We start from the raw sequence: 9,263 nt of genomic DNA, 5'->3' as shown, positions 1-9,263 counted from the left end.
CATCGGAAGTCAAAAAAAAACAAATATCAACCCTTTGCCCTCGAATTAAATTTGAAGATGGGTATCGTACTAACCGGAATTAGTTTCTTTAGATAGAACAGCAGTAATACATAACACGCAAGTTTTGGGTGTATAAGGGGCGTCTATTAATCACGCCATAGATTTTTCAGCGGTTTTTGGAGCCCCCTCTTTCTTGGAGATACGTTGTAATATTTAAATTTACCCCCTTCCCCCCCACCAACCATCACGTGTAATTTTGACTTTACGAAAAAATCGTAATCGTTTTTTGAAAATGTTTTTTTAATTTAAAAAATGCCCGTGATATCGTACTAGATCCCTTGTGATTTTTTGTCCAGATTTAGCAAATGTTTTGTAAATTTTAGATATAACTTAATTCAACTACATTTATCTAGTAATATGTTTTTGTATAAAAGTTATGTTTTATATGATGTACGAATGCATAAATGCAGTGGTGGCTAAGAGTAAGACAATATTTTTAAATGATAAAACTATATTTACTAGATTAGATATAGAACAAATTTTCCTGGAAATATTTGTTAATTGAAACTAAAAGAAATATTTTTATAGCATAAATGCTTTCATACCATATTTTGCTATACTCTCAAACCTGCAAAATAAAATGAATAACTTTTTTTAATAGTTAAATTGTTAACGTACATTAAAGAGCAAGTCGATACTTGATCTAAGTCATCAATTTTTCTAATCAAGATTGTGATAACTTAGTTATTATTTATAACAAATTGTTTATAAGTAAATAGTTAAGATTAAATCTTTATCATTAAAATATTGTTAATATTATAACAAATGGATAAACAACTATTGAGTTGTTTTTCCAACACGTCAATATAGTATACAATATCCCTTTACGGCTGACAATTGTAAATTCCCCAAATTTACTAATTGGACAGTTGTAAATAAAAAAGAGAAAAAAAAACAATTTAATTGTTTTATTTTTAAACATGTAAAATATATAAAATTTAATTTTTGTATAATTACACATCAACAAATTTATCGTTATAGACCTCAAAATTATAATTTTATTTTAATTAGAAAATATATATTAAGCATATTAACAGATGGAAATAATACTATAATATATTAATACCAGTATAAATATGAACTATACGAACTACATTAAAATATACTAAAAATCAGATATATTCTTTACTTATATATTGTTTAAAAAGCTTTAGAGAGCTTTGTATTATTAATTTTTCATTATGAGGCACTTTGAGAATTTTTTATAGCTGATTTGGGTTGTTTAAATAAAGAAATAATTTAGCATCATTAATTTAATAATTCAATGAAATAATTAAAAAAATTGCGTAAATAATTTGTCTTCGGGTTCAAAACCAACATTATACATTTATCACATTTTACTTAACAAACTTAAATGTTAAAGAGCTTTCAAACACTGTGCAAGTTTAAATATTTGAACTTTAAGAAAAGCTCTTGAAACAATTTAACAAAACTTATTTATCTATTTATTACTGACATTCCTCATAATATCACTTAACTAGTGGTGTATGGCATCTTACCTTGAGGCAAATTGCTGAAACTTCCTGTACGAAAGTAGTCTAGCTGATAATCATTGGTACGAAGGCCATAGAAATGTAAACAAAATTTATATTTATTTCCAAATCTGTTAGGCATGTCTTCCCAAAAATTTAATAATTTAGTAAAATGTTTTTTGGATTATTGAAATCAGATACTTCTTTCTCTTAAAAAGTGAATTACCATTTTTGGCCTAATTTAACCGTATCTTCAAAACGGTTAAACTTGTCTTGTCCAAAAACTAATCAGCGCGTCTGCTTATTGATAGGAATCGAATGTTTTTTGAATCTTTCAAATCGGTGGAAGCTTGTTTCCGAAATCGTCGACGAAAATTTGTATCCGAACACACACACACACATACATCCATTTTTCCTAAGGTATACCAAAATGTTCAGAAACCTTTGAAACGCAAAGATATATAAAAAAATTCATTTTTGATTTTTTTCGATTACTATAACTCACCCTATAGGAAGTTAATTATAAAAATTAAATATTTGTAACTAAATGTAAATTATCGATAGATTAAGATATAAACAAGTATGAAGAAATACTAACTTTAGGAAATCTACTCATGAAGGCAATCACGAAATTTGATGATTATTTTATCGACCAGTTTTGGAAACATTTCTTCTAATACGTGTTGTGATAAAGATAAATTAATAAACAGCTTTACTAAGACAATACAAGGCTTGGAAAAGTACCTAAAAAAAAACTTTTCCGTTGCAATAACAGAGTACTCTCAGAAGTTCGGAATTTTTTCCTTCTTTCTAATTATACGAAATGAGATGCTATCTGAATACACGTCATTTTCTTAGGATGTTAAAAATATAGAGATTAACATCATTGCTTTACTTATTTGAAAAATAAAAACCTGGAAATATGCACATTGCAATGTGCAGAAGGCTTCAGATTAGTAAACGTTTTGAGGTGAAGAACTAATTAAGTTTTAAAATTATATATACATTTGCAATGAATAAGTATGGAAATTGATTATGCAATTGATCGCAATGATAAAATAAAATCAAATAAAATTTAATCTAACCCGAAAAATGTAATTACGAAAAAATACATAAATTGCATAAACATCAAGCAAAATATATTACTATAGTATAAGGAAGGACGATTTCACATGTACGCTGCCAACCAGAAATGAAAATTAAATTTTTTCATATACATTAACACGTTGTTTAGAATTTTGTCAGCTAGCTCTGACAAAATATGAACTAACAAACCACATTATTGAATTAACACATCAGGTTGAACATGTCGCTTTGTAAACTTTGCGATTTTCTATATAACGAAAATCCAATTAAGGTATAATTGAATTTTCGCGCTCGCTTTACTCTGGTATATCCTTTATGTTAAAAGCAATAAGAGACACTCTAATTACTGAACAATGAACATGTGCTGGCCTATTTCAATTTTAGATAATATCGTATCTAATAGTTTCAAATCAATGCAACCAATCAAATTTTGAGATAAAAAAAAACAAATTTTCTGATATCTCTGTATCATAGTTGTCTTTTGCCATTTTTTTTTCAAAATTATATGTTTAAATTAAAATTTGATGTTTTTAAAGTAAAACTTCTTTAGGCGCGGCTAGAGTGTAAATCTGTGAAAATTTAACGGAAGAGTGTTACGCTCGAGTCGAGTGCCAATGATTCGTCGATGAGATCATTTTTATACGGGTCGATTGTGATTGGTCATCGTGTCACATAAGTATAATTGCTTTGATTGTATACATATACGTAGTATATCCCCACATATAGTAAAAATAATAAAACAAATAAAAATCTGTGCCGTGTTAGAATCCTAAGTATATTGAAATAATTTATATTATTCGTGGTTACTATATGTTTTTAGAAATAATATTTCAAGACACATACTACAGCTGCTCGAAGAATGAAACTGCATCGCTAGCGAAATAGTCAAAATACAAACAGTCAATAAATGTATGTTAATTTTAATTAAATGACAAGTGAAACAACTGTTCTTGTTCAAATGTAAAAGCTTACAATTTCATGTTACTGATCCTGAACGTAAAATATTGCAAATAATTGTTAGAAAAAAATTGACGGTTGCAATAAAACTTTGCATATTATTATAGTTCATGGACTTAAATGAACATCATAAAATATTTCAGGTCTACGAAAGAAGGTTTAATCATATAAGAGTACAATAAATTTTAGAATAATGAGCCTCTTGGGATATACATCTTGTACTTATTAAGTGCATGTTCGTTTTTCGTTTTATATTATATAATATTTGAATACTTTGTCAAAAATAACTGGCATGTTTTGCACAATTGTTCCAAATTGAATACACTCCAATATTGATAAGCATTATAAGATTTTCCAGCAACTCAGTATATATTTATAAACATCTTAATCGAATATCTATGCAAAATGCCATTTACATTTAGTTCAATGCTGATACTCTCTTATAATGACGTACCAATGGAAGGATTAATTAAGATTAATAATAGTCTTATTTTGTATCTGGTTCATTTCAATTGGAAATGTTATATCAAATGTGTTATGCCTTTAAGGTTAATATCAAATTAAAATTCATAAGCTATCACTAATTATATGAGTTTTGCAGCGTTATGATGTATTTTATCGGTATATACCGACAGTTATATTAAAAAATAATTTTGATTATATTTTGAAAAAATATCAAAGTTATAAACTTACAAACATTTTTCAAAAGGCGATACGGTTTCCATATCGCGCTGGCTTTACTATATAAAATTATTCCTGGCATTATTATATGAAAAAATAACTGTTATCAAAAATCCGAGCACTATCTTATGAAAACATAATACAAAGGATTTTCCATGAAAAATATAGAGCTCGAACTATATTTGAGAAGAGAATCTCTCTACTGTTTCAGATATAATCGTTTCTATGCGAACGTTTGCATTTATGTTTCCTACAATCCGCTTGATATCTCCTAAAGATTTTATTGCAAGCCATTACGTGTATGTTTTGCATTTTGATTCTATTGATCTAACAAAAATGGTTGTATCTGACACGTTTTATTTGATCTGTGAAAATAAAGTCTGTATTAAAGGATTTATATTTGATTGAAAATCTAGTGCATCATTTTAGATAATTATTAAAAGATTTATATTTGATTACATAGCGTATTCCTTAATATGAATATATCGCTCAAATAAAAATTCCACCACCGATATCTCAAAAACAAGTAAAGTTAGGAATTTTTTAACAACGATATTTGAAAGTAGAGGGCAAAAGGTGTATAACCAGCCATCTTACGACGTCGCTATCAGAAGCTAAACGGCCATGTTTGAAAATCCATTACAAGTATTTTTTTTCGTTATCAGATTTTTTTTTGTTTTGAGCACTGTTGTTTAGTTTACGAGATCTTAATATAATTTTTAACTATACGTTATTTAATTGTTTTATAAGATGAATTGCTATTTTTATGTTAGATTCAACCGTTTTTTATATAACCTCTTGCATATGGATGAAGTAAATGAGACCATTGAGCCTTTACCCTGACAAAAATGTAAACAATAAAAAATAGTAAATAAAAAATTAAATTTAGTTTTGAAAAGCAATTTTACAAGAGATAAATTAAATAGAGAATAAATTTCCAACTCTGCTGATGAATATTTCTGCCGAAATGCTAGATCAATGTTATATACAGTGTTATCTCTGTAAAAAATGTACACATGAAATTTATATTGTGCATTGGTTGAATAATGTATTATTATTTCGTAAAATCCTTTTATAATTAAAAATAAGACATTATATTTGTGTTCTTCCTGACTGTCCCATTTTACGCCGTCTACGGGGCAAAAAGGAACGGATGATTAATTATGGAAAAATTGTAGAAAACCGGAAATTTTTATAATTAGGATTTAACTGATAATTTTACAGAACAGTTCGATAGTTGGTTGTTTGATATGTTTTATGTGTTGTGATGTAGTTTATTTGGTTTAGACATTTTACTCGCCTACTTTTAAGTCACGCTCTATTCTATATGAAAAGTTTGCATATAATCGGTACCAATATTTATAGAAATAATATTGGTTATTATTTTTCAATAATGATATTTATATGAGAAGTATACATTTAAAAAAAAAAATATAATTTAAAAAAATAAAATGATATGAGTCAAAATTTAATTACCAAGCAATATAAATATATGTATTTATTTTTCATCAAAAGTCTCGCCATCTCTGATAACAACAAATTTTAATAGAGTCTCCTATTTACTTCTATAAAGTTGTGATTAAAACACTAAGTGTTTAAATGACTTTTTATTATCTCGAATTATAACTTAATTTCTTGTGATCTAGATAAAACAAAAATCTAAACCCAAACAGGCGTTTTATCTTTTCAGACATTTATTTCTGAGACCGAACTCATTAAAAATGTTTATGCGTTGTGTTAAACAGTTTAAAGAAACTTTTCCTTGGTTTTGAAGAATCTTTAAACGTGAAATTTCATAAAACAGGTATTTCTTTAGTTATAAGTTACTCAAGACCGAAACACCGAAATAGAACTACCATGCCCATTGATACATAGCCGAGCCATATCAAACCAACATAAAAGTTTGATTGGGTACTAAAATTTTGTGTAAATAGCAAGTTTTAATGTAGAACACGGTTACGAAAGGATCGTCTAAATAAATTTTAAGTAATTAAATTTATTGAAACAATCAATTTTCAAATTTGTTGTGATCTATATTGTTTTATAGGCATAATTATCAAAAAAGTAATATGTATAAACTTAGGTGGATGCTTTTAATAACATCTTGCCCATAAAATATTGAATTTGATTCATATTGAATTCAATTTGATTTAAAATAATTAGTAACTGTCTAAACCACCACCGCTATCTCAGAAACCAGTAAAGTTAAGAAACAATATTTAAAAGTAGAGGTCAAAAGATGTATAACCAGTTATCACCTTGACGTTGCTATGGGGAGATAAATGGCAATGTTTGAAAGTCCATAACAAAAGTATTTTCATTCACTATTAATTTTCTTAGTTGTGAGCTATGTTATGTAGTTCATGAGACCTTAATATAATTTTCAAGTAAACAATATTTAATTGTTTCATAAGATGTATTGTTAACTTTAAGTTTAAGTGAGTGGGGTAAAAAGGACAACTGAACTATTACCCTGACAAAGGTGTAAGTAATAAAAAAATTGAATCAAGTTAAAAATAGCAATTTTACAAGAGATAAATTAAATAAATAGTTATTCCAACTCCGCTGATTAATATTTATGATGAAGTACCAGATCAAAGTCTAATTCTGTAAAAATGTACCCATGAAATTTATATTTTGCATTCGTTGAATAAAGTAGCCATTATTGCGCAAAATTTCTTAAAAATTAAAGAAAAAAGACGTTGGACCGGTTCGTCTCCTGGCCGTCCCATTTTAGTCCGCCTAAGGGGTAAAAAGGACCAGTTGTCATTTTTTTAAAACAGCAAAAAACACATTTCTACACTGATTATCTAGGAGTTCTACTGAACATAGTCAGTTGTTTGATATGTGTTCGTTTGGTTTTCACAATATAATTGGTCAAAGTCAAAATGGACCTTTGTGCCCCGCCTTTCTCTACTATTTTGCAAAAATAATTAATGTCTTTAAAACAAAAGTTAGAAACAACTTGTATGAATATTAGTACCTAATTAACATCGCAGATTAATATAAAAATTTCATTGCTGTTTTAGTGATATTTTTTGGTTTATCATAAGTGCTTTATTCATAGTTAAAAAAAAATCAATAAAATTTAAATAAAAATGATTTAAATATTTTTTGGATAATGAGTTTCAGTATATTTCTTTTAAAATTGTACATAAATTTAACATATAGTATTATCTCAATAGCATAACAAATCTTAAATAACATAAAAATTATTTAGTGAACTACTATGAGTATACCTATCGTGTGCTGTAACATAATATCATTCTACAATGGGTTAAAAATAAACGCATCGATTCAATTCATCGAAGACAACCTTTTAAAATTTTAATACAAATATTTTTTCGATTAGATGCCTATGCATTTAAACTATTTTAGGAAGAATATTTTCAATCGTTAAACCTATTTTCATACTAGATTATAGGGTCATACCAATATGATATTAAGACTGCTTGCATGGGTGATCATTTTGAAAACTTTGTAATATGAAATATTTTTAACCATAAACGTTTTTGACTGATAACACAAAAAATTGCATGAGATTTTTTTATACACAAATGGTTCACTTTTTGTTTCCATAATTTGATCACATATGCAAGCAATCTTATTGCAGTAATAGAAGTACTTCATGAAAACATTTCACAACTTTTTGAAATCATCAATACTTTAAATATTTACAATAAATTATATTTGGCAACATTAAAACAGTTATTTAAATATATAGTTAAAACAGTTATTTTAATATTTCATATTTATCTATATAGGTTTTTGACTCTACTTGGCAATATGTATTGAAATAGTTTTAATGATTTTCGAAGATATGATAACTACTTAAATACAGCACTTGCATATAATATGATTATATAATTTATCACTAGAAGTTTCTTAAATAATATCACTAATGGTCCAGGTTTAATGGATTTATATATTCTACTTTCCTTTATAAGTAACTTCAATTATTTTCTCTCTTTTTTTAAATATACAATTTAAATAATCTAGAAATCCAATTATATATCTTTCATAAATATTTACATTAATTCATTTGTTTAGTAATTGGTCTTTCAATAATTATAAATGATATTTCCAAAACTAGCATAATTTAATTTTGGAAAACTTTGGGTAAGACATACGTGTTTTTATATTAGTAGTCGATGAACTTTCAAATTGTTTTATATAAAATGGATTGAGATAAATTGAGAATGGTATGAGATTAGTCATTATAAAATAAATAATAAGTATATTAACCCATTCTACTCGGATGCCGCCGCTCCAGCGGCAAAATTCATATAAATCTCGGAATTAGGGAGTGGAAAGGGTTAGACTGTAATATTAAGTCGATTGCAATAATAACAATGAAAATTTTAAAATATGGTATTATTTGTGGCAAAATGATGTACATGACTTTTACGATCATAATTAAAATTGCGTTTTTTCTTCGCCATTTTATTTTTTTTTTATATTATTTTTCAACATCGGACAACAAAATCGGTCAATGTGAGTATGTAGAAATTTTATCTGAATATAATTAATTACCCACTAAAGTTCATAATTTTAACATGACTATTCTGTCATCTTTTGAGTCCAGGAATTTTTAATTAGTTTTTAATTTTTACTGTTAAAATACAAGCAAATTTAACCCAAAACTGCCTAGCTAAACAAAGATCTCTTTAATCTTTCCATATCAAAGCAGTCATATTCGATTCACCAGTCGATTTGTTTAAATTTTGAACGTGAGTCATTATATTTTTGAATATTAATATTTAATTCTGTGTAATTTAATAGTCATTAAGGATATATAAACCACGCTCTATTATTTTACTTATAATGTACGTTCATCTACCCAACCTTAAAACAACATTTGACTTTCCATCAGCCAACCCATATCGATTTGGCATCTATCTACTGAAGAAATTGTTCGACTTCTGAGTCGCAGATTTAGTTTTTGATTGATAAGGGTATAATTAGGGTATGATTCGCAGTTTTTTGTTAGTATCACGAGTTACAATA

The sequence above is a fragment of the Ctenocephalides felis genome, unplaced genomic scaffold (assembly GCF_003426905.1).
Source record: "Ctenocephalides felis isolate EL2017-DRISC unplaced genomic scaffold, ASM342690v1 CF-g0.4_SCAFFOLD_03572, whole genome shotgun sequence".
Taxonomy (NCBI): Eukaryota; Metazoa; Arthropoda; class Insecta; order Siphonaptera; family Pulicidae; genus Ctenocephalides; species Ctenocephalides felis.
This window is presented reverse-complemented; position numbering follows the sequence as displayed.